We start from the raw sequence: 25,446 nt of genomic DNA, 5'->3' as shown, positions 1-25,446 counted from the left end.
ATTTCACACAGGATGGCCTCAAATTTCTCAAATATGTCTCTCTGAAGGTGAAGGGGAAAGTTTTGACTGGAAGGCTGAGGAATAACCTGAAGATTTGTAATATCTGCTGAATGAAACAGAAAAACTTGACCAAGAGCAAGAATAAGTAAAGAGTCTTGAAAGAGCTGAGAGACCAGCTATGGTCAAGGTCAATGAATATTTTTGGCATCAATTTATAATTTGGGGGTTTCCTGTAGCAGGAATCATCATTCAGGTACAGAAAGAAGAAAATGCTGATTTTTGGAACTCATTTATAACTGGAATTTATTCAGTGGTCACTGTAGAAGAATAGGTAGCCAGCATATTGAAAGACAGTGAGAGGCTATTCGCAGTTTGGCATCATAAACTCTAGGCAGGAAAAGAGTGGAGAAGAGGAATGAAATGACAGAAACCAGAAACTTTAGGGCTCTATATAATAAAAAAGAGATTATTGGAGAAATTGGAATGAGAGAGAACATAGTGGGTGAAAGTTCATGGTCAAAGATAAAAATGCAGGGTTTTCAGACATTTGTTATGGAGCAATTCTAGGTTACAGCAAGACCCCTCTGCCACCACAGCTAAAATTTGCAGTAAAATGGTACTGAAAATCAGTGGTGGGTGGAGGCCCAGGAAATGTGATTGCATTGAAAGAAGCAGATTGATGGAAATACAAAATGTCAGAGTACAGAACATCTTAGGAAACTTGGGAAATAAAGATTATTTTTGTAACTGAGAATCAATATGATATAGTGGAAGGTATCAAACAGACTGATTGATGAGCTCTTAAGAAAGATATTGATAAATGGAGTTGATATTTTTACTAACAACTGGGAGTTAGTTAGTGTAGGAATCACCATACATTTCTGGAGCCTCTTCTGGTTTCATGTTTTACCAAACCTGATTTTGCTAACTCATGTAACCTAACACCCATTGTTATATAGGGTGTATATATAGGTAATGGGAATTGTACTTATTTCATAGAATGATGGTGATCAAATGAGGTCATGCCTGTAAATCACGTAGAAGATGGCAAACAATCAACTCACGGTGAGATCATCCTTCTTATTTATTTACTGGCCATTTTGAGTTAGGGTAAAAAATCCCAAGCATGGAGTTGGAAATCTACTTGAATATAAAATAACATATTACAAAAAATAATGTAGTCTTATGTGACGTTGCTACTTCTCTCTATTGGATGTAGAAATGAGCATTCCTTGTCTGAAGTCTTCTCCTAAGTGTTTATAGACTGTCAGTTTGCTCATTCAGGTCGAAGTGCCCTTCGACTTGAACCAGCTGTCTGTGGATCCAGTTAACAAGCTGAGGAAGACTGACTGGCGAAGGAAGGACATTGCTCATGCTGACAATCTGAAGTAGTATACACCCTTACCCTTCAGTATCAAACCCATCTCAGACAAATGTACTGCCTTTGGTCAGCTTTGCTTTTTGAAAGATAAAGCACTGTATGAAGCCCTGATTCTTTTCAGTTTTTAATATCTTCCTCTGCACAAAGCTATGCAGATCTATGATCTATGATCTGCATATGGAGGATCAATCCTTCAAATACAGGCTTATTTGGAGGAAGGTGGAAAGTAATAAGACAAAACTACTAGAGTTATTTTTATCATTTTTTTATTTACACTCATCTTGCTCATTAAAAAAATGTTATTGAAAAGAGCTAACATCAGTATACAAAGTTAAGTTATCTATGATGGCACACCCAAAGGAAAAAAATAATAGATCACATGGAATGGTATACAATTGAACTGATGCATCTGTCATCAGCATTACTTTAGAGTTGATAAACTTGAAACATTTTTTTTTTCATTTGGGAAAGCAGGGTCATACACAAAGAGGATTTGTTTATTAACAACATGTACAGATACACTTTCCAAATATATTCATCTTAGCTCATTTATGTGAAAAATTAATATATTAAATATTAATTAAGATAAAGACTTAGCTGGTGTAAAAAAGAAACTCAAAATTACAATGACTTTATAGACAAAATTTTCCCCTCTTACATGATAGCATCTGCATGAAAAGTTCCGTTCCGTGGCATAGCTCTGATCCACACTGCCTTTCAAAGTCCAGGGTTTCTTACGTCTTCCTGTTCACCCACCTCTAGTTATTTTCCTCATCTGCCTAACTCAAGCTGGGTGAGTTTGTTAGTGTTTATGGGAAAGGCAAAGAGAGTGTGTAGAGGATACATTGTTACTGTTTCTAGGCCCACATCTGGAAGTGGCACACATTACTTCTCACACTCTCTTCATCTCATGGATACATAGAGCTGTAAGGGTGTCTGGAAATGTAATCTCTATCTGGTGAGGTTGGGGCTATGTTTCTATTACTGTGAAGAAGGAAAAGGGACTTTAGTAAACAGGTAGCAATCTGAGTCAAGAGGAGTAAATTGAATGAAATCAATATTATCCAGATAGCAATTCAAAATAAATGCAATTGCTCCTTTGCAAAATATACAAATAAAGGGCTATTTCTTAGGCTTTTCTATGCTGAGTAATGAAAAGCATAGTTATCAAAAATATAAAACCAAGAAATATTTTATTTTCCTTTTTGGAAGAAATTTCTGATTTTATTTGGTTCAAACTGTTCTGTAGCATTTCCTAAGGAGATCTATTAAAGTTAGAAGAGAACCGAGCAAGCTCATTAGAAGAACATACAGAAGATTATTGCAATTATTTGGAGTCATCAGTTTTATCCATGCTTAACATGCAAGTAATGCCAGCTCAAGTAATACCAAAGATAACTGGACAAGTAAGAGTTGTTGCCGAAGTCTTCTCTATGTTTTTAAATGAGGTATTAGTTGTAAAAATAATCTTTATAAAATGAATGAATGATTTGCTTGCACTTTTACAATGTGTAAAAACTAAACTTTTCATTTTAAGAGGGATATAAGATTAATAGGAGGGAGATGCACAGCGATGAAAGGATCCTTTTCCTTCAATGTTTCACACAAATAATGTGATCGATGTTTTCATACTAAAGTTGAGGGTGTCAAACTGAATAGAGAAGGAGTTAGTGATATGTGAATATAGAGATCTATAAGTATATCTCCAGTGTAACTCACTTCACCAGCTTGAGGAATAATTAAAGACTCGTTTCTTTTCAATATTTAAATAAATTTTCCAAGTAACTGGAAGGGCACCCATTGCATTTCCTCTCTTAAATAGTTCATGAACACCTAGAGCTTATTTAGTCTAAAGAAACCGATCCTGCTTTCATATGTGAAGGAGAAAGACAACTGGAGAAACTGATCTTCCACCGATGGGCCCAGTTTTCTGCATTCTGCTATGTCTATTTTGATCATAACATATATATTCCTATTGAAAACCAGTCCAAGACAATTTGAAGTGCCCTTGTTCACCGCTGTAATGATACTTTACCGGATGTAGGAATTCCTCCACCTCATGATTCCTCCACCTCATGATTTCTGCATTTTAGATTAATCATGAAATACCCAGATTTGGGATTTCAAGCTTATAGAAGTTTACAGATGTTAGCTGACTTCTCTTGCCCTTTTATCGTTTCCATAGTTGATTTCTGGTTTCAGCTGTATGCTAGATGATACCATCTGAATCTACTGGTGGATTCTAATTGGCCCATAAAGTGTTAGTGCCTAGAGTGGACACCATTTTAAAAATCAAAAGAGTTGGCTGGGCGTGGTGGCTCACGCCTGTAATCCCAGCACTTTGGGAGGCCAAGGCGGGCGGATCAACAGAGGTCGGGAGTTCGAGACCAGCCTGACCAACGTAGAGAAGCCCCGTCTCTACTAAAAATACAAAATTAGCCGAGCATGGTGGCGGGCACCTGTAATCCCAGATACTAAGGAGGCTGAGGCAGGAACATCGCTTGAACCCGGGAGGTGGAGGTTGCGGTGAGCTGAGATTGTGCCATTGCACTCTAGCCTGGGCAACCAGAGCTAAACTCCATTAAAAAAAAAAAAAAAAAAAAAAAAAAAAAAAAAAAAAACCTCAAAAGAGTTCACATAAAAATCCAAGTTTCTGGTTTCTGTATAAAAGGGAGATCAGACAACTTTTGATCTACATTCCTACAAGGGGATAGGAGAGCAACTGCTTTCTCACCTGGGTTTTGCCACACTCACTCCCTTCACTTGTTTTTGTTACCCAGGCACTTGTGATTGCAGTTCATCTGGCGCCTGGTGTTGAATGTGGGTCTTTAAGTCGTGCTGTCCTTTCCCCCATGTCAGTAATTCTCAAAGTGTGACTGGGGAGTTGGAGATCCTAAGATTCTTTCAGAGATATCTATGACATCAAATGTGTTTTCATAATAATAACAAAATATATTACTCAACTTTGTCGTTTTCATTCTGTCACAAAAAAGCACAGTTTGATTTTTGTACTGTGCATTTGACAGATCTGCATAATTCAGTGGACCAATATTTTTCAAATGATCAATGCATGATTTTGTAAAATCATGCATGGTTAAAAGATTTATTCAAAATGTGTGATAGACTAATTGGTATTGGAAATGGAAAGTGAGTATAACAAATCCATCAATGTTGTTTTAGGTTCCATATTGGAATCTAACTCATCTTAAAGAAACTACCACTTGCCAAGTTATGGTATATTAAATGATATAAAAACCATGTTGAAGAAAGTTTAAACTATCCCTCTATTTTTCAACTACCTATCTGTGTGAAATTGAGTTTTCTTTACGTACTTCATCCAAAATAACACATCTTAACAGATTGAATGCAGAAACAGGTATAAGAACCCAGTCTTTTTTTACTGTTAGATGTTAATTTGTAAAATATAAAGAATATTTTTTTACTTTAAACAATATAGTCTTAATAAAATATGCAATTTATGTAAATAAGGATAAGTATTATTTTAAGTTATTTAGTACATATTTTTAAAATATCTCTACTTTATTATTAATATGATAAATGTTGAAAGATATAATTCATATAATCAACAGCTCTTGAGGGGGCATTGATAATTTTAAGAGTGTAAATGGGTCCTGAGGCCACGTATTTGAGAACCAGCGCCAGAACTCATTTGGAATTCGGTCAGTGCCACTGCACTTAATCAGGAGGATGGAGACAGAGCCCCACGGAACACTTTCTGTCAGGAATCCTGGATTTACAAATATGTCCACTTTTGATAGACTAGCTCTGTGATCCAGTCACAAATGGCTCTTCTATGACACATCTTTCCCACCTGGGGGTGCCTGCTTAATGTGCTTTTATTTGCATAAGCAAGATATCACAAGTAAGAGAGTGATCTTTGGAGACAAAAATATCGTGTCCTCAATAGAAAATACTTAAATGGTAGCTTCTTTCCATGAAGTTCCACCTGACCGGGCTCCCTGCTGCTCATCAAACTTGCAAATGGCAACATAAGCTACTAAGAAAAACTGAACCAAAATCAAAATGACTGACTTCAGGTCAGCAAAGAAAATATTGCTTACAGCTGGCAATGTTAATGTCTATATGGGCAAATACTAATTTCTCAAGTATATATTGATGAATTGTCAACTATTAACTCAAGGAAACTATTTGTACTATGCAAATTATAGATATATTCATGTTTCCATTTATGCAAATGTATCTAAAATTCCATATATGAATATCTCTCATAATTTACAGAACTACTTAGGAAGATAAAGTTTTTTTGTATATTTGGTTATATGATTTTTATTATTTGACAGTATAAATTATATATATTTAATATATGTGTTTATATATAATATTTTATGAAACTGACTTTAAATATCATAAACTTTCTTATTGCTCTGCCTTAAGATATGGCATTAAAAAATACTTGCCAAACAAAAAGCTTTATATTTTATTGATACATCACAATTACATACCCAGAGTTCTGATTGAAGGGGAATCTTAAAACTTGTTTTCACGAAGCAAAAACTGGGCAAAGAAAATAGAATCTGCTGTTAATAGTTATAACTTTGTCCTGAGCACTAGCTAATTTTTGTGTTGTATGTATGATTTAAGGTTAGATTGCAAGTCTAGCTGCTTGTGCAGTTCCCTGTGTTCAGAATCTCTTTCTAGTTTGTTTATTACTTTACATATCTGTTCATTTAGATAATTATCTGACACCTGCTCATGGCAGATTGTTTTGACAGATTTTATTGGCTGAGATCAGTTTGTCACCTGCCATCTGTCCAGTAAAGGTGAGTTCAACAAGCTGGTAATTTTTGGACCATTATAAAATATCATTTCTTATTAGTTATATTTCATAATTTTTTCCTATTCTTAGAAGGTATTGAACAGAAAAAAATGTTATTGACACATATTAGGAGATACAGTATCTTTAGTCTTTATAAGATATATTTCTTTATCAGAAATGATGAATTGAACATTATTTGGATTTAATCAAGAATATTTGATATTGAAAGAGAATGTTGTTTTAAATTAAGTATTTAATTTGGTTTGGCATCTTGAACAGTTTTAAATAGCATTATTTCCTTTTCCCTTCTTGTTGTATTTTTGACACTTTAGCAATCTATAGATACCTCAAATTAAAGTGAATCTTTTAAAGCACATATACAATATTGTTTATATAATAATGAAATTAGAGCATCTCTATTATTACAGACCTTTTGAATCCGTGCAAAGCAAACAACGTTCAATGAGAGGAAGAATAAGTAACTCAGTGTCTGACTGTCTAATAAAGAAAACAGTTTTTAAGCAGCAGTGATAATTATTTTAGGTTATTTTTGAAATGAGAATTTAAAGAAACCTTGAAAGCCGATTATAAAACTCATGTAAAATTAAAAAAAAAAATAGGTTCTGTTTCTTAGAGTGGGCCAATATTCCTATTTTTTAAATCAAAGGAGGAATTAATTCTAGTGGAAGAAACAATAGTAAATTTACTTTCATTTTTTTCTACTTTTATAATTATTTACCTACCATTACCTGAATACTTACCGTATGTCAGGTGCTGAGGATGTGGTATTCAGTAAGATAGATCTAGTCTTAGCTCTTCTCAGACCGTGTAAGGTCTAGCTTTTATAGTTGTCCTAACATAGCCCGGCTATGTATGTCCTCTCACCCACGCCTCTAAAGATTGCTATTTGAATATGCACCTCTTTTTGTAACCATATGAATTGACCAACAGCAATTGTGAAACCCGTGTTCAAAGCAAAATTAGAACATCTTGAGACACTTAAAAATGTATCCAGTGGCTTGCGAAGTGACCTGTACTTTGGATGTATATTTATCAGAGGGGAGAGGGCCAGGGTTTTGCTACCCTTGTAACTTCTCCCTAGTTATCTGGCATGATAGGAAATTTTCACAGACTGCTCTGAGAAATGAGCCCAACACTGGTTTAGAGTATGCTATTGGACTTTGGGGAGTCCAAAAAAAAAAAAAAAAAAAAAAGGAACAGGGCAAGGCAAGTCCTTACAGACCTTCTGGGATAATGGGAAGACAGCACCAACATAAATATATGGATATAAACACAAGTGACTCCAAGAAATAAATATACACAATCAACCACTGGACCAAAGGCACTCTCAAGGGCCTCTTTGTGCTATATGATCTCATGATTTGTTGAAGCATAGCTTTCTAGAGGAATATACAAAAATCTTAGAGTTCGAAGAGGTATTAAGTTCGAATAACTGGGAATCCTCAGAGCCTCTGTGGAAAGGTTTCATCAAAGAATTAAGCCTTAGGTCATACATATCAGACACACAGCATCACACTCATCAGAAGCACAGCCAAATTGCCACCATGTCGACATGCTGCCACAGTATTTAGCAGAAAAATGAAAAATACAACCAACTGGGCCATTGTCTACATGGCATGGAAGAATTGCTTAACTAATTTTTTTGATTGATGTGACCAGTTGTTTTGGCACCATGTCAAGACTACATCATACAGAAGTGCCCTGCATGAGTCATTACAGATTCCAAAGATGCTCAGATTCCAATCTGGCTACATTCTGAAAACTAGGATTAGAGATATTTTTCCAATAAATCTGTTGACTTATTTCTGATCTAGACAATAACAAGAATTTTGTTTCTTTATTTTAAGAGACGATTTATCTTTAAAATGTAAGGCAACCTCATTGCTTATTTTACAACTATATATGGAAGAAAAATTGCAGAAAATGTTGTGCTGTACAGTAAAAAGTAATTTTATCAGGATAAACTGTTATTTTTTCTTTTTTTTTTTTCTTTTGAGACAGAGTCTCGCTCTGTCGCCCAGGCTGGAGGGCAGTGGCCGGATCTCAGCTCACTGCAAGCTCCGCCTCCCGGGTTTATGCCATTCTCCTGCCTCAGCCTCCCGAGTAGCTGGGACTACAGGCGCCCACCACCTCGCCCGGCTAGTTTTTTGTATTTTTTTAGTAGAGACTGGGTTTCACCGTGTTAGCCAGGATGGTCTCGATCTCCTGACCTCGTGATCCGCCCGTCTCGGCCTCCCAAAGTGCTGGGATTACAGGCTTGAGCCACCGCGCCTGGCCCAACTGTTATTTTTTCTAACAAACAACATGATGTAAAATAAGTTGAATGACAGAAATTCTCCTTGAAAAGTAATACTTGGGGACCATGAGGGGAACTGAGTGTGGGAATAGCTATGCCACATGAAACAGAGGTCATAAATACAAGTACATACCACAAGTAACTTCCGTTCACTTTAAATAGCACACATTTGAAGTAAACTCAGAAAACAAAGGTAGTTTTAATCTTCATGTCTAAAGAGTTCAAATAGAAAGAAATAAGTAGATACAAACATGAGTATCATGCCTGTTAGGAAAGCCAGACAAGTTAGAATAAGAGAAATCAAGTACAGGAACAGAAGACGATTTGCAGAGGAAGGCAGCCTCAGTTGGTCATGTCTATCTTGGCCTTAGGTGAGGGTAGAGGTGTTAACCACACCAAATTGATTTAGTAAGAAAGGAGTATATTTGGTGTGTACTAAACATAGTCTTCAATTGGAAGGGAGCACGTTTTTCTGATCTCCAATAATTGCCCCATAAAAAAGATACTGGTGATAAAGAAAACATACTAATCAGCGGTATACATGCTAAAAGTTTTAACATAGACTATCTATGGGAATGAGATTCGGGAATCTGACTTAATGTCAGATTTGCCCACTGTGGAACCTAGGTTGATCGTTCAGTGCGCTTCTGTCATTGTTTACCTGCAGAAACTGAGACTCAGGGAGGCCAAGGGTCTTATCCATGTTCACATGATGGCAGACAGAGGAAAAGGCATAAGACTCTGGGGACCTGGACAGGTGCTATTTCTGTTAGTTACATGCGAACATGCTAACAGTCAAAGTGAACTTTCAGCTGTTGATCTTTGGCATTAGAGTAACAGACAATTTTAGGTTCAGTATTCTGTATGTAAGGCATCACTTTCTTTTGTCATTTTTTGCTGTTAATTTTGAGCACTCGTGGAATTTCTGGGTTTCTTGTATAGATTAACTTGGAAGTTTATATCAGGATTTGAAAATAGGTGTAAAGAAGATCTTTAAAAATGACGCATAGCATCTCTTCATGTAGATGGACACTGGGTTACCAGCACTAACAACAGATTCTTAGTGGTGAATTACCTAGTTCTCCCTTCTTTCAATTAATTCCTAAAAGGATTTCTCTTGTCCACTGTTTCTTCCTCATTCAGATTGCTGTTCTTCCAATACCTTCCCATCTTTGCCATATATGAGTTCAAACAGCAGGCTGGCTAAATTCTAATGATGGTACAGCCACCAATCTACAGAAAGAGGATATATGACCAAGAAGTTCTCTTCATTAACTTCTGAAAACGTCAAAGGCATAGTTTAATACTTTGTTTTTCTGGTTTGAAGGCAAACAACTGATAAAGATAGAGATATTCCTTCCCATAAGTAATTATTTTGTAAGTGGAGATAACGCCAAACTATCCTAACGCCTACGGATGGGTGAAAATTCTGCCAGGTTCAATAATATAAGATAATCTGAAGTGATCAAGAAAGGTAGTTCCGGCCGGGCGCGGTGGCTCAAGCCTGTAATCCCAGCACTCTGGGAGGCCGAGACGGGCGGATCACGAGGTCAGGAGATCGAGACCATCCTGGCTAACATGGTGAAACCCCGTCTCTACTAAAAAATACAAAAAACTAGCCGGGCGAGGTGGCGGGCGCCTGTAGTCCCAGCTACTCCGGAGGCTGAGGCAGGAGAATGGCGTAAACCCAGGAGGCGGAGCTTGCAGTGAGCCGAGATCCGGCCACTGCACTCCAGCCTGGGCGACAGAGCGAGACTCCGTCTCAAAAAAAAAAAAAAAAAAAAAAAAAAAAAAAAAAAAAAAGGTAGTTCCACAGTACTGGAAATAGCTGGATTTTGTACTAATTGTCAGGCCTCTGAGCCCAAGCCAAGCCATCGAATCCCCTGTGACTTGCAAGTATAGGCCCAGATGGCCTGAAGTAACTGAAGAATCGCAAAAGAAGTGAAAATACCCTGCCCCGCCTTAACCGACGACATTCCACCACAAAAGAAGTGAAAATGGCTGGTCTTGCCTTAACTGATGACATTCCACCACAAAAGAAGTGAAAATGGCCGGTCCTTGCCTTAAGTGATGACATTACCTTGTGGAAGTCCTTTTCCTGGCTCATCCTGGCTCAAAAACTCCCTCGCTGAGCACCTTGCGACCCCCCACTCCTGCTCACCAGAGAACAAATCCCCTTTGACTGTAATTTTCCTTTATCTACCCAAATCCTATAAAACGGCCCCACTCTTAACTCCCTTGACTGACTCTCTTTTCGGACTCAGCCCGCCTGCACCCAGGTGATTGAAAAGCTTTATTGCTCACACAAAGCCTGTTTGGTGGTCTCTTCACACGGATGCACATGACACTAATGTCAGATATTTTCTGTTTTTTTTTTCCTTGACAATAAAAGTATAAATGACCTAAAACACTTTAATATTAATTATTTAGAACATACCTAGTATAATTACCAGAGTTGGGTTTTTATACTGCATGATCCACGGAGAGTTCCTTTTTTTTTTTTCTGCCTGGGACTCCTCTTTTCTCACTTTTATTTACTGCTCTGCCAATTGTTACTTCTTTGGGTGCAATATAAAGACCTGATTTTCAGTGTTTCCACTAAATCCTTGATTTGGGGAATTGAAGTATTTTAAATTGTGTTGGTTTCTTTGCTTTTTGCTTTTAATATTTCCTTACAAAGTGACACATTCTCTACATTGGAAATGCAGCTATGTATTTTAAAATAATATGTTACATAAACATCTTGAGACTAAAAACTAAAAATATACCTTATGGTAACTTTTATTAGTAGGAAACATAATTGGTAGGAAGAGGGAAGTCATGTACATGGTAAATATCAAGTAAATATCATATAAATGATATTTCAGATTTTGTGTTAGTGTGTGTGTGTATATATATTCACACACATATATATATTTTCCACTTAGCTTGAGATATATATATATATATATATATATGTAAAAAAGAATTGATTTTGTTTTTCTTTAAAGTTTTCAAAATCTGATTTCATTATATTTTATGTTCCCATTATGACCATTACTTTTATTCCATTTATTGAGAAACATTTGGGATACCTCATGGGCACAGGGTGCTATACTGGGTGCTATGAGGATATGCCATTGAAATTAACTTACAGTTTATTCAAGACCAGATTAAGACAGACAGGGTAACTGCTGCATGTAGAAGGCAGATTTTCGTCATTCCGTAGGATAAAACTTGGTCTCTTGACTCACATTCTTCCCTAAGTAAAGAGAGTTAATTTATCTCAATAGAGAATTGGAAATTGGAAAGAAGCTACAACATACCTTAATTGCAATTGTGTCTTTATTTATTTTGGAATTTAGACATTTTCACCGGAGAAAGCACCTACTGGGAGAAGGGTTGTGGGGGAGGAAATAACTTGTAAAATGTGATACTGTGAATTTAATACAGAGATGAAATAATAAGCCCACCAGCATTGTTCTCGACAATCATTTGTAATTAGTAATATAGATGCCAATTTCATGTTTATTTGGCTGAATCCCCAAAATTATAAAAATAATATAAAACAAGAGGGAAAGTTATTAGTGAGGTTAAAGGAACTTAAATAAAAGATTATAGTGACAGGAAAAGACAGTGTACTTCTGATGGAGATGCTCATAAGAACTTCACAGAGGGAGTAGCCTATGACTTGAACTTGGAAGAGTCAATAAAATTTAGACATGAAGATTAGAGAATGATAAGAGTGAAAATACAGAAGTGAGGAAGTATGAAAATTATGCAGGAAATATCAGAAAAACAAGCAAAGAAATTTGACAAGTGCACTGGGTTTGTACAGTTCTTTGAACAAACTTCAGCAGTTTTGGTCTCTCAGGAAATGGCAACTCCATCCTTCCAGTTGCTCAGGTCAAAAAAAAAGGAGTCATCCTTGACTTCTTTTTTTCTCATATAACCCACATCCAACCTGTCAGCAAATCTGTTCATTCTAACTTCAAAACAGACCCAGAATCCAATTTTTTCTGAATCTCTCTATTGGCCTACAATCCAAAGACTTCTCTTTTTCAATCAGAGAAAAAGCTAAAGGCCTTTTAATGATCTTTCAAATTCTGTACAATCTGGATCCTGTTTTAGCTTCATTTCATCTTTGGCAAATCTCCACCCCTCTTTGAATTCTGTCCACACTGTCCTCTTTCTTTATGTCAACTGGGATGTGGCCTCGGGAACTTTACATTGTGGCTCTCTCTACTTATAACACTCTTACTCCAGGTGTCTCCATGACTGCTGTCTTATCCACTTTAAGCTTATGCTCGAAGAACACTTTACCAGTGAGGTTGTCTCTGACAACCTTATTTAAATCAGCAGCTCTGGCCCCCATTTCAACTCCAGACTCCTCTATTCCTCTTTCCACTTAGCTTGATAGCACTTACCCCTAGCTGTTTCAAACAGGTTAAATTAAGTTCTGCTGGGGCAGTTAGTGACCCTCAAATCCCAGCCTCTTACAACATTCTATATATCCAGATGGGTCAGTTGTGGCTCAGCTGTATATAATTTTCTCCCTTGGTCCCAGGGCAATAAATCCTCTATATGGAACATCACTGGTTGTTTTCACAAAGAAAAATAAAACATTGTTGAACCACAAGCTGGCTCTTAAAGCTTTTTCCTGAAAGTGACAAATACATCTTCCACATACACTTAGTGTTCAAAATGAGAAATACAGTTTGACCTAATGTCAATCAAGTGGTAAAATAGAATCCTTAGGCACCATAGTGAGGGGTATTGACATATTTGGCAACCTGTAATAAAATCCAGCACTTTATATGCCATAAAATAGTTATTATTTACTTGGATATTATCTGTCTTGCTTATATCTTGGATAAGTTTCCTGGAAACACACTCTGAGATAGAGGTTGTGTGAAGAAAGAGAGTATTCTTTGAAAATTCACATGTATGGAAGTGAGGAAGACAGGATTAGACAGAGGAAGATACTGACTTTTAATGTGATTGCAACTGAAGATTCAGTCTACCCCATAGGAAGCTCTGGAGCTTGGCAGCCCTTCAGAGTTGTCCAAAGTTGAGATCAGTAAGTCAGGGCTTTGTATTTTCATATCTAATGGCCATTGTTTGCAAGTATCTTCCTAAAACAGGGTGGAAATTTACCCAAGGGAGTTCCCTGCTGTAGAGGACATTGCCATTAAGGATGAACAGTCAGCCATCCAAAAGTCTCAACAACTGGGGAGGGCAGGGGTAAGTTAAGTGTGTTTGCTTGGACCAGAATATCTTGGCAGAGCATCAGAGCACCAGTTGCCTCCACCAGAATGAGATGCCCAAGAAGGTTGGGGCTTGCACTTATTTGGTTTATTGCTATAACCACCATGCCTTGAAAAGCTCCTGACATGAGATATGTTTAATATTTGTAGAATGAATAAACGATTAAATGATTAGTTTGTGTGAAATTTCAGGTTAGAAAGGGAGAAACAAGAAAAGCAAAGAGGGTCTTCAATAACTACAGAGTTTAAACTTGCAAACAATTTAAATGCTTTGAAATATGTTTCAGGAATAGGGATCAAATGGAAGTGTGAACAGTGGATTGAATGTGAGGAGGGATGCTAGGAATGGCTATCAGAAAGCTAGTGTCATACTTCAGGTGGAGGAAATGTGATGCTCATGGCATGAGATTGAAGGTGGGCAAGGGTGGCCCATGAGAGCAGAAGAATATCTAACAAGAATACAAATTTGGCAATATGGGAGAGCAGAAAAAGAGAACAAAAAAAAATCAATGATGTCTTGGAAGGATATGGTCTCGGTAATGAATCAAACAAAGCAAACAAACAAAAAATGAGAAAAAAAGTCCTTTGAGAGGGGAAATGAAGAATATACTCTAGTTAACTCTTGGGAAAAAGAGACTTGGCAACAGACTTGAGGATGCACTACAAGACTTGGGGACAGAAACACATACACTACTGGGAACAGAAATATGTCCTTTGATTTATGTAGCAGGTAATTTTATAAGAAATGAGTTGTTTTAATCATTTGATTTATTTGTAGAAAACTGTCTTAATTATACCAGTCTTTGGTATCAGATACATACTGCAGAATTTGGTTGTGATACGGACAGGAGGCAGTGAAATACTAGGCAGGAAAGGATGGGGTTGCTGATGAAGTCCCACTTTCAGGCCTGGACCCACAGTCCAAAGAGGGAACATGAATTTCTGTTTTCCTGCCCAAATGTTGCCCTTTCCAAAACCACCCTGGCCTCCCTGCCCCCCACCCCACATCCTGTACCCATAAAAACCCCAGGCCCTACCAGTGCAGAGGCAGAGTGGCAGAGAAAGAGAGAAGAAAATAAGCAGCCGGATGTCAGAGAGAAGCAGCTTAACTTCAGAGGGATGGCTTGACAGTGGGACTTTAGAGAAGAGTTTGACTGGTGATGGCTGAACTCCACAGGAAGACGAACTTCCTATTCCATCCTCTTTCCAGCTCCCCAATCTGCTGAGAGCCACTTCCATCACTCACCAAAATCCTCCACATTCACCACCTTTCAATCATTCACACGACCTGGTTCTTCCTGGATGCTGGACAATAACTTGGGTACCAAGAGTGTGGGTGCTAAAGACTGTCACCCTGACCTTCCACTGAGCTGTTAAACACTTAAGTTGTCCATGGATAGCAAAGCTAAAAGACTACACTGTAACACTTGCCCTCTGGGGCTCCAGGGGTCATGGGTACCCCCCAGCCCAGACACGGGCACAAGGCCACATGGAGTTCTCCTGCTGGCAGCCAGAAGTACTTGTCCCAGCCCCTGCACCCACTCATCCGCATGCTCCCCTTCCCATGAGGGGTTCAGAGCTGTAGGCAGAGTAATCAAGCCACCCCTTCACTAACACCATGAAAGGGTCAAGGAAACTATTCCATTTCAATTGTTTGAAACAGAAATAGATGAAACATCTCAATTACTTAGAAATTATCAATTACCACCGGCTGGCAATCTAATGAGACAGTACATATTGTTGAGGGGATCTGACCATGGCTTTCATATATAAAATCAATCCTTTTCTTTTTTTTATTTTGAAAATTTTATTTCAACATACCTGTGCTTACAGAAATACCCTCATATTGGTTAATAGAATGTGATTTAAGTTTAATTTATCTTACACAATTTGAACCAAAAACTTGGTACGTGGTTTAGGATTTTAAAAAAGGATTTGCAATCTGGTTTATTTTTATCTATCACAAATGTATAAAAGATCCTTCATCAAATGCTGCTAAAAAATGCAGCAAGAACCTTGAGAAATTTACCATTGGTTTGCCTCAGAAAAATAATACATGTTGCACTGCCTAAGTTTATAAAATTGGTGCAACAAAACATTGTTGTAATGTTTCAATACCAGATTTGAAAGTTTAATAACTAATGGAAATGGAAGGGGCTGAGAGGGAACCTATGTATGCAATGCAAAACTATAAAAGTTATCGGATTTAATGTTGCATGTAGATTGTAAATTCATACAAACCAAGATTCAGATAATTTTTATATCTGAATTAACACGATTTGTTCACTTCACCTGTTGAGGTCAACGAGGAAACTGGACACACTAGCTGTAAGTTTTTCTGAATCATGCAAAAAAGAAAAGTTAGTGTCTTTCTCAGCCTTTCAGTCCAGAGTGACAGTCCACTACAGGCAAGGTATTCCTTCCATTGTCAACATGTATAGGGTGACATGCAATGAAGTTTACTTGTGTTTTAATTTGTATCTACACTCATATGCAAAACAGTCTCCAAAGTTAATGACCACATGACTTCATATGTATGTATGTATGTATGTATGTATGTATGTATTTATTTATTTATATTGAGATGGAGTCTCATTCTGTTGCCCAGGCTGGAATGATGTCATCTTGGCTCACTGTAACCTCTGCCACCTTGGTTCAAGTGATTCTCCTGCCTCAGCCTCCTGAGTAGCTGGGATTACAGGTGCCTGCCACCAGGCCCAGCTAACTTTTGTATTTTTAGTAGAGATGGGGTTTCACCATATTGACCAGGCTGGTCTTGAACTCCTGACCTCAAGTGATCTGCCCACCTTGGCTTCCCAAAGGGCTGGGATTACAGGTGTGAGCCCCTGTGACTGGCCAGTGACCACATGGCTTTAGAAGTGACTCTGAAAAGTAAAATGGCCCTTTTTAGAAGACTGGAGCAAAACATCCAGCCATAGGTATAAGACTTGCCAAAAAAAAAAAAAAAAAATGCAGCCCCTTTATAAATGTTATTTAAGGATTCAATGAAGTGTTATATGATAAGTCCATTATCTAGTTGTGATATAGTACCATTTCCATCAAAATGGATGACTGATAACAAATTTATTACAGAGGTTCTCTATAGTCAGTGAATGATGTATATGCAATAAATAAATACAATATAGGAATTTTTAAATATGAGACTCCTATTGTAATGCTGTCATTCTCATTCCTTTTTTTTTTTTAACTTTTAAGTTCAGGGGTACATGTGTAGGTTGCTTACGTAGGCAAATGTGTGTTGGGGGGCATTGTTGTACATATTATCACTTACGTATTAAGCCTAGTATTCATTAGTTATTCTTCCTGATCCTCTCCCTCCTCCCACCCTCCACTCCCAATAGGCCCCAGTGTGTGTTGCTCCCCTCTGTGTGTCCATGTGCTCTCATCACTTAGCTCCCACTTATAAGTGAGAAAATACAGTATTTGGTTTTCCATTCCTGAGTTAGTTTGCTAAGGAAAATGGCTTCTAGCTCCATTCATGTCCCTTCAAGGACATAATCTCATTCTTTTTTATGGTTGCATAGTATTCCATGGTGTATATGTACCACATTTTTTTAATCCGGTTTATCATTGATGGACATTAAGTTGATTTCATGTCTTTGCTATTGTTAATAGTGCTGTAATGAACATACAAATGCAGGTGTCTTTATAGTAGAGTGATTTATATTCCTTTGGCTATATACTCAGTAATGGGATTGCTGTGCTGAATGGTATTTCTGTCTTTAGGTCTTTGAGAAATCACCACACTGTCTTCCACAACAGTTGAACTAATTTACACTCCCACCAACAGTGTACAAGTGTTCTTTTTTCTCTACAGCCTCGCCAGCATCTGTTATTTTTTAACTTTTAATACTAGCCATCCTGACTGGTATGAGATGGTATCTCATTGATACCATTTGCATTTAGTATTTATATAAAATGTATTTTGCATTTTATACACTAAATGCATTTGATTTGCATTTCTCTAATGATCAGTGATGTTGAGTTTTTTTTTCATATGATTGTTAGCCGTATGTATGTCTTCTTTTGAGAAATGTCTATTCATGTTCTTTGTTTACTTTTTAATGGGGTTGTTTGTTATTTGCTTGTTGATCAGTTTAAGTTTCTTATAGATGCTGGATATTAGACCTTTGTCAGATGCTTAGTTTGAGAATATTTTCTCCCATTGTGTAGGTTGTCTGTTTACTTTGTTTATAGTTTATTTTGCTGTGCAAAAGCTCCTTAGCTTAATTAGATTCTATTCATCCATTTTTGCTTTTGTTGCAATTGCTTTTGGCATCTATGTCATAAAATCTTTGCCCTTACATATGTCCTGAATGGTATTGCCTAAGTTATCTTCCAGGTTTTTATAGTTTTGGGTTTTACACTTACGTCTTTAATCCATCTTGAGTTAATTTTGTATATGGTGTGAGGAAGGGGTCCAGTTTCAATTTTCTGCATATGGCTAGCCAGAAAATTTAATAAATATTCAGAATAATACGTACTGTATTATTTCTTTACTGGCCAGAGGATACTGATGTCAAAAGTGGTACAAAGATGTACAAAATATATGACACTGTTTGCCACATAGTGGGTACTCAACAAGTGGTAGAAATACTGCTTCACTCCATTTTAATCTATGATAATTTAGAAAGCATGCTTGATTAATATTTCTGTTATTCTATATAACTTATATGGCTTACCATTTATATGGCTTACCAAATTCCCATGACTAGAATGCAATAAAAATGCTTAACACTATAATTAAGAGTTTGATTAATTAGTTTCTATATTTTCAAATAAAAATTACATGTTAATTATTTTAAGTTTTAAGTAATCGTCTCATTCTCAGTTCTCAGGTATTATGTCTCATGGGATCTATCAAATAATAAAATACCAAGAATTTTAGGACTTAATCTCATGTGAAAAGCACATATTTCTGGCACTAGCATAGAACCTTGTGAAAAAGATATTCAAAGTGATTGGATTAGTTAATTAATTATTCATGTACATAACCACTTCAGTAAATTTGCAGGTGGACAAGATTTGCAGGTGGGCAACATATGCTCTGTTTTATTTTATTTAAAATATTTGCTTCTAAATATATATTGCAGCACAAAATAGCATTTATTTATTGCTACCAACATTAATGCCATATTTTACATTGATTTTTTTTAGGGCTAAACAGATAATTTCAAATTCTTTCTAGCCTATGGCTATATCAGAATATGATGCATTTCAAAACATCCACATACCTTTAAAGTATGGCTGAGGACTCTCTCAAGGCACTAAAACAAAAATAAATAAAAATAAAGCATTATTTTAAAAGTATTTTGCTCACCTTTCTTTAAAACAATGGAAGGGACTAAGAAACTTGGGGTTTATCGAATCAAGCAAAGCCTCAATCCCATAGTAACCTATTCAGGGGTGATATTGATCAGTAGAGTGAAAGACACAAGAATCTAAATAAACACTATCTTTCTTATTCTCAATGGGTTTTCCTGAGTTTCCTGTAGGTAAGAACATAAATATGATTTTCCTTCAGAGATATTCTGTTTATTCCTATTAAACATGCCTCAGGAATTCTCTAACACCAGTAAAGTCCACAGTGCATTCAATGTATTGGTTGCTTTTCCTAAGAATTGTTGAGGGTAGGGCAGTTTCAGGAAACCAATCGGCTAGAAGTCTAAATAATTAGTAATAAGTTTTTGATAGAAAAATATTAAACATATTTATGTGAATTTCTTTTAATAAAGAATTTAACAGATACTTTAAAAATGTATATTTTATTTTAAAGTTTCAATCATAAGGAGTATTCATGATTATATGACATTTGTCTATATTAGAAGTTATTTGACCTCAGCAATTAAATACAACCTTTGATGATTTTATCTTTGTGTTTCATTTGTAAATGCAGTAGTAAGATTCTGTAGTCTCTTTGAATTTAATCTTTTTTTGGAATCTTGTGCCTATTACCTGCTTGTCTGGCTCTTTTGGAGCTTGGAATATTTTTGTTCTTCTTTCATCTTTTCTAATTTCCTCACTCTCCTTGTGTTCTGTTTCATATTTTCAAATTTTCCCTGCTTAAGTTTTTCTGTTTTTTTTTTCTGTGCAGACTGCGGAACTCTTTGGTGGCAAAGAGACACAGGCATTAGAACAATTGTATGTTTGGGCATCATCAGGCCCATATTTAACTTGAATCTTCATCTGGTATACCAGAGTCAATATAAATATGGAAATCAGAAAACACAAAACAGGCCAGGAGCGGTGCCTCAAGCCTGTAATCCCAGCACTTTGGGAGGCCGAGACGGGCGGATCACGGGGTCAGGAGATCGAGACCATCTTGGCTAACACGGTGAAACCCCGTCTCTACTAAAAAAAAAAAAAAAATACAAAAAACTAGCCGAGCGAGGTGGCGGGCGCCTGCAGTCCCAGCTACTCTGGAGGCTGAGGCAGGAGAATGGCGTAAACCCGGGAGGCGGAGCTTGCAGTGAGCTGAGATCCGGCCACTGCACTCCAGCCCGGGCGACAGAGGGAGACTCCGTCTCAAAAAAAAAGAAAAAAAAAAAGAAAATACAAAACAGTTCAGAACAGTTTGGCTTCACATAATTAAAAATAAAATAAAACTAATTTTTGAGAATTCAGGGTTTTGTTTTTTCTGGCATAGGTGCTACCTTCTGTGGGTCTCTTGACCTGTAGACCAGCATTAATGTTTGATCTAGCAAAGAAGTCAGAATTAGTCCTCAAAGCCTTCCTCTCAATACATGGTTAATGTTTCCTTCTCCCACTTCAATTATGCCATCTTCATTATGCTTCCTTCCTCACTATCACAGTTGTTAAAATGAAGAGCCTCTTTCTGAGTGCCACAGCTCCATTATGCAGGCCTATACCTGTGCTGGCAGCAGGCTCTTCTTCTCACCTCATATTGCCTTTTGCTTGGGGAGGAGATCCCTGCCGTGCATCTCAAACTGAAAACTGAAAGAAAATTAAGTTGCTGTTTGGAGTTTGAGCGAATTATGGAAAACGGGCCCTTTTTTTTGTCTACCAGGCATGCTGGCATAAGCTATTACCCACCTTCTCCCCCAGTCCCTACAGTGGTAGCTGTCAGTGTGGAAATCTCATCTAAACTTCTTATCCGTTTATACCTTAAGCAAGGACACATACATACAAACTTGGCATAGCCACAAAACGGTTGATCTGGCTACTTTAGCCATCTTAGGAGCTGACTTGAGGCTCTGAGTTGATTGAATTCTAAAGCCTGACAATGCAATAATAACCAGTTTCTAATCCAGAAAAATTAAGAAACAAAATCAATTATTCAATAGCAAAATGTGAGCAGAGACTAAATATGAACCTGCCTTCAAATAATCCAGTCTATTGTAGAAAAAGCACATTATTTGATCATTCACATTGTGTTTGTATATTTTATTCTTTCAATTTCTGATATCTTTACATATTTGTGAGAAAATATCAAAATATACACATACTCAGACACAGTTGAAGCTGTAGGTCTTAAGCAGTAAGACCTAAGCCAATTGGGAACCTGAGATGACTTTAATTCTGGTGGCCACCGAAATCAAAGCAAGTAGGGACATGAATGGGTGAATGCTGGTCTTTGGAAAGTTAGCTTGGTGGTGTAAACTACCAGAAACAACAGATAGTCCCAGAACAATCTTATGGCTGATGTGTTTGCTTAAAGTAGTATTACAGTGGTATTATTTGCAATGTGAAGTAGGTAGAAGAGCGCTATTTATGTATTATGTTTTAAAAATCTTCTATTAAGGAAAATCTTTCCAACAGTATTTCCAAAATTTTTATGCCTGAGGCCAAGGCAATGAGAGCCTCTGTTAAGATGAAAATATTATTGGGGAGGACAGCACATCAAGCCATTTTTCACCATGAACATCTAATTTGATCTAGTTGCTAGAAGCTCTGCCTCAGAATTACAAGCTCAGGAGAATTAAATTTCAATATCTTTGATGAGGAAATTGGGAATCTGAAAAGTTACACAACTGGTGCATTTAGAGTATTACAATTATTCTTTACTAAATCATTAGCACACTTTCAGGAAATAGGAATAAGAAACACTGGGACTAAGCAGAAAAAATGGGCAAATTCAAAACAGAAATGTATTCAATTCACTACACCAGGGTTATCCAAACTGTTTCATCTCATGGCAACATATACTCAAATAATTAAATTTTAAAAATAATGTGCATAATTTAGGATACAATATAATAACTGATTTTGTATTTACATTTTTAATTTTAGATCAATATATTTTAAGAAGCATTTTTAATATAATTAAAGACCAATTTTAATTATATTTATGATGTACTAAAGACATTTTAAATCATTCTACAAACTAACATGTGCCATACACAATTAAATTAATTTTAAATTAATCACATAACTAGATGCATGATTGCTGGAAACTATATTAAAATGATGTATTGGGTCTGGTTTTAGGACTGAATAGTAGAGTAAAATGTAGACTGAAATTTAAATCTGTGTTACAGCTTTGTCAAAAACAAACAAAAGCCTTTCATGACCAGATACTCAGAATTCTGACTTGCTTTAAAATTAATGATTTATTTAATAGCTTTAAAATCGGTGATTTATAAATATTTCAAATTTATTAATAAAAATAAGAGAATTTATTTCAGATTGTATTTATAAAGCATTTCAATGCTGTGGATGTCAAGAGCATTTCTAGAAAATAAAAACCAGGTTAAGTATAATAATCACGTTTTTATATGGTTAAATATATACTTGAAGGATTTCACAGATTATAAGTGTATAATTCAATGAGTTAATGATGTACTCAATCGTACAACTCAGAGGGTTAGTGGGTGAATGTATCTACCCATTTAGCCATCACCCCAATCAAGACAGAGAACTTTTTCAATACTCCAGGGTGTTCTCTCATACCTCTTCCAGTCAATTCCCATCTCCTAAGCAACAGTAATTCTGACTTCTCTCACCATAAATAAGCTTTGCTTGTCCTTGAACTTTATATAAATGAAAAAATATAGTATGTTGTCTCTTCTATGGCTCTTTTCACTTGACTTACATTTGAAACCCACTCATGTTATTGTGCACATAAACATACGTTATTTTTATTGCTGAGTAGTAGTATTTGATTGCATGAATTTACCCCGATTTGTGTATCCATTCTCCTCTTGGTGGACATTTTCATTGTTTTCAGTTTGGAGCTATTAAAAAGCTGCTATAAACCGTTCTTGTAGACATTTATTAGAAGTTATATGCTTATATTTCTCTTGGTAAACATAAGAGGACTTGTTAGTTCATAGAGCAGATACATGTTTAATTTTATGAGAAACTGCACACACATTTGCTAACTGGTTGTATCATTTCACACTCTAATTAATAACATATGAAAGCTTCAATCCTTACCAATCCTTACCAATCTTTAGTGTCATCAGTCTTTTATATTTTAACCATTCTAGGTGGTATGAAATGGTATTGCATTTTTGTTTTTATTAGCATTGTTTTGTTGAAGTATGAAAGATGGCATCACATGTGCTAGAGGAATTTTAATCAAATTAGTGTAAATAACAAATATGGAATAGAACATTTTAGGTATTTTAAGAGTATCAGAATACATATTCCCTTTATTATTAGAAAAATTTCAATTTAATGTTTCCGTTTTTATTATTAGGAGCTTCCTATAGTTCTGAATTAGATAATAAATCACCAAGATTAAGAACAATTTTAACTATATATGCAGGCAAAACCATTATGCCACTAGTGATACTATACCAAGCAATGTGAAACTGAACATTATTTTCAGCTTGTTCAAACCCTTAAATCAAGAACACATTAATATTAGAGCTAGTACGTGATAGCATAACAGGGTGACTTAGAGTTAAAAGTAATTAAATTCTACATGTAAAAATAACTAAAAGTGTATAATTGGACTCTTTGTAACACAAACGATGAATTCTTGAGGTGATGTGTACCCCATATTCCATGATGTGATTATTACACACTGAATGCCTGTATCAAAACATCCCATGCTCCTCATAAATACATACACGTACTATTTAAAAATAAATACAAAAATTAAAATAAAAAATTTGAAAAAATATAAAGAAGACATTAATATTGATGCTAGTCAGAAGATCTAAAGGCAATAGTATGAAATATGTAATTATCAGTATACCTTCTGGTTTCTGCATTCTATGCTTTTAGACTGAGTGCAGTGACTCATGCCTATAATTCCAGCTACTCAAGAGGCTGAGACAGAACGATTGCTTAAGTCTAGGAGTTTGAGACCAACCTGGGCAAAAGAGTGAGACCCTGTATCTACAAATAAAAATAAAAAATAAAAAAAAAATAACTGCTCTGGTTTTAAATAATGTGCCATTTTAATACTAATGATGATGCCAACTTTTAATGCTACAATGAATGAAGCATAAAACAAGAAAAGAAGATCCAGAGAATAGACAATTACCATGGTAATTCATGTCAATATTTTTTAAAGTGGTAGTCCCTCCAAGTAGTCATTTTTATTTCAGACCTGGAATTATGTCCTAATTCTAATCCTTTCAGAACAATATCTCTAATGTTACACTTTCTGAGTACCTTGGTAAGCTGCCTCTGTTTAAGACAAGTCTATCAAAATTATTTCAAAAGTAAAATATTCAGTCAGAAGATAGTACAGGTATCAATGTGGTCACATAGTTATAAACAACCAATTTAACTGTTTTTTGTTTGTTTGTTTCTGTTGAAATGAATGGTTGGAATAATTGTTTGGTTGTTTGTTGGGGTGTAGCCACAGCTTCTAAGCACTCTACCTACTCAATTAGGTATGAGTTGACATCTGACTCTGGAGATTTTAAAGATTATAACTTATTTCCCCATTGGTACCAGAAGAATTAAGTCCAATTTAGGAAGACTTTGACTTTGTATGGAGAAGTTAAGAGATTTCAGTGAAAATTATTAAACTGTGTAAAAATAATAAAGCAGTAACCACAAGACATAAAAGTCTATCTGAATTCTTTAAAGGGTTACGAGTAGTTTCCCTTGAATAAACAAGTTATTCTGAAAGGGTTCTAAAGTAATTTAGAGGGAAAGCCAGGAGAGCATGTGAAAACCCACATGGCAAGCAGGATCACTTTTTAAAAAAGTTTGTCAATCTAATGAGCACTTAATTAAAGTCAACAGAGTCTCTAAGTCTCCAAGTAATTTTCAAAAAGAGCTTTTGGGAAAGGGAAAATTTTTCTCCATGCTTGTCCTCTTTTTCTCTCATTCTCCAGTTGTCTGATAACTGTGGAAAGCCTTTATAATATTATCTTTGGGGTTTTATTCATATTAACTCTTTCTTCTCATTCTGCAGCTCAGTTGGAGACCATCAAATATAACCTCCCCCCTTATTTTTTGCTCCTATTAAAACATCAATACAGTGGTTTGAGAAAAAAATATGGTTTTATCATATTGTTTGATTGGCCTCTAAATTTTGAGTCTCTTGATAGTGCATATGTATTTATATGCGTGTGTGCACACATACATCTGCACATACACATATGTATGGAAAATCTCAGTTTAGCTATTCCAGATGCAGTTTTGATCTGCTCACTTCTCATCAGAAATGGCCAAGAGAAGTAAGAGGAATAAGGAGAGGCAGAGACATCCAGATGTTAGAAGAATGGAAAGGGAATATTAATCATTTAATACCTTG

This window comes from Rhinopithecus roxellana, chromosome 14 (genome assembly GCF_007565055.1).
Source record: "Rhinopithecus roxellana isolate Shanxi Qingling chromosome 14, ASM756505v1, whole genome shotgun sequence".
Classification (NCBI taxonomy): domain Eukaryota; kingdom Metazoa; phylum Chordata; class Mammalia; order Primates; family Cercopithecidae; genus Rhinopithecus; species Rhinopithecus roxellana.
The sequence above is the reverse complement of the archived record's forward strand: the minus strand, read 5'-3'. Positions refer to the sequence as shown.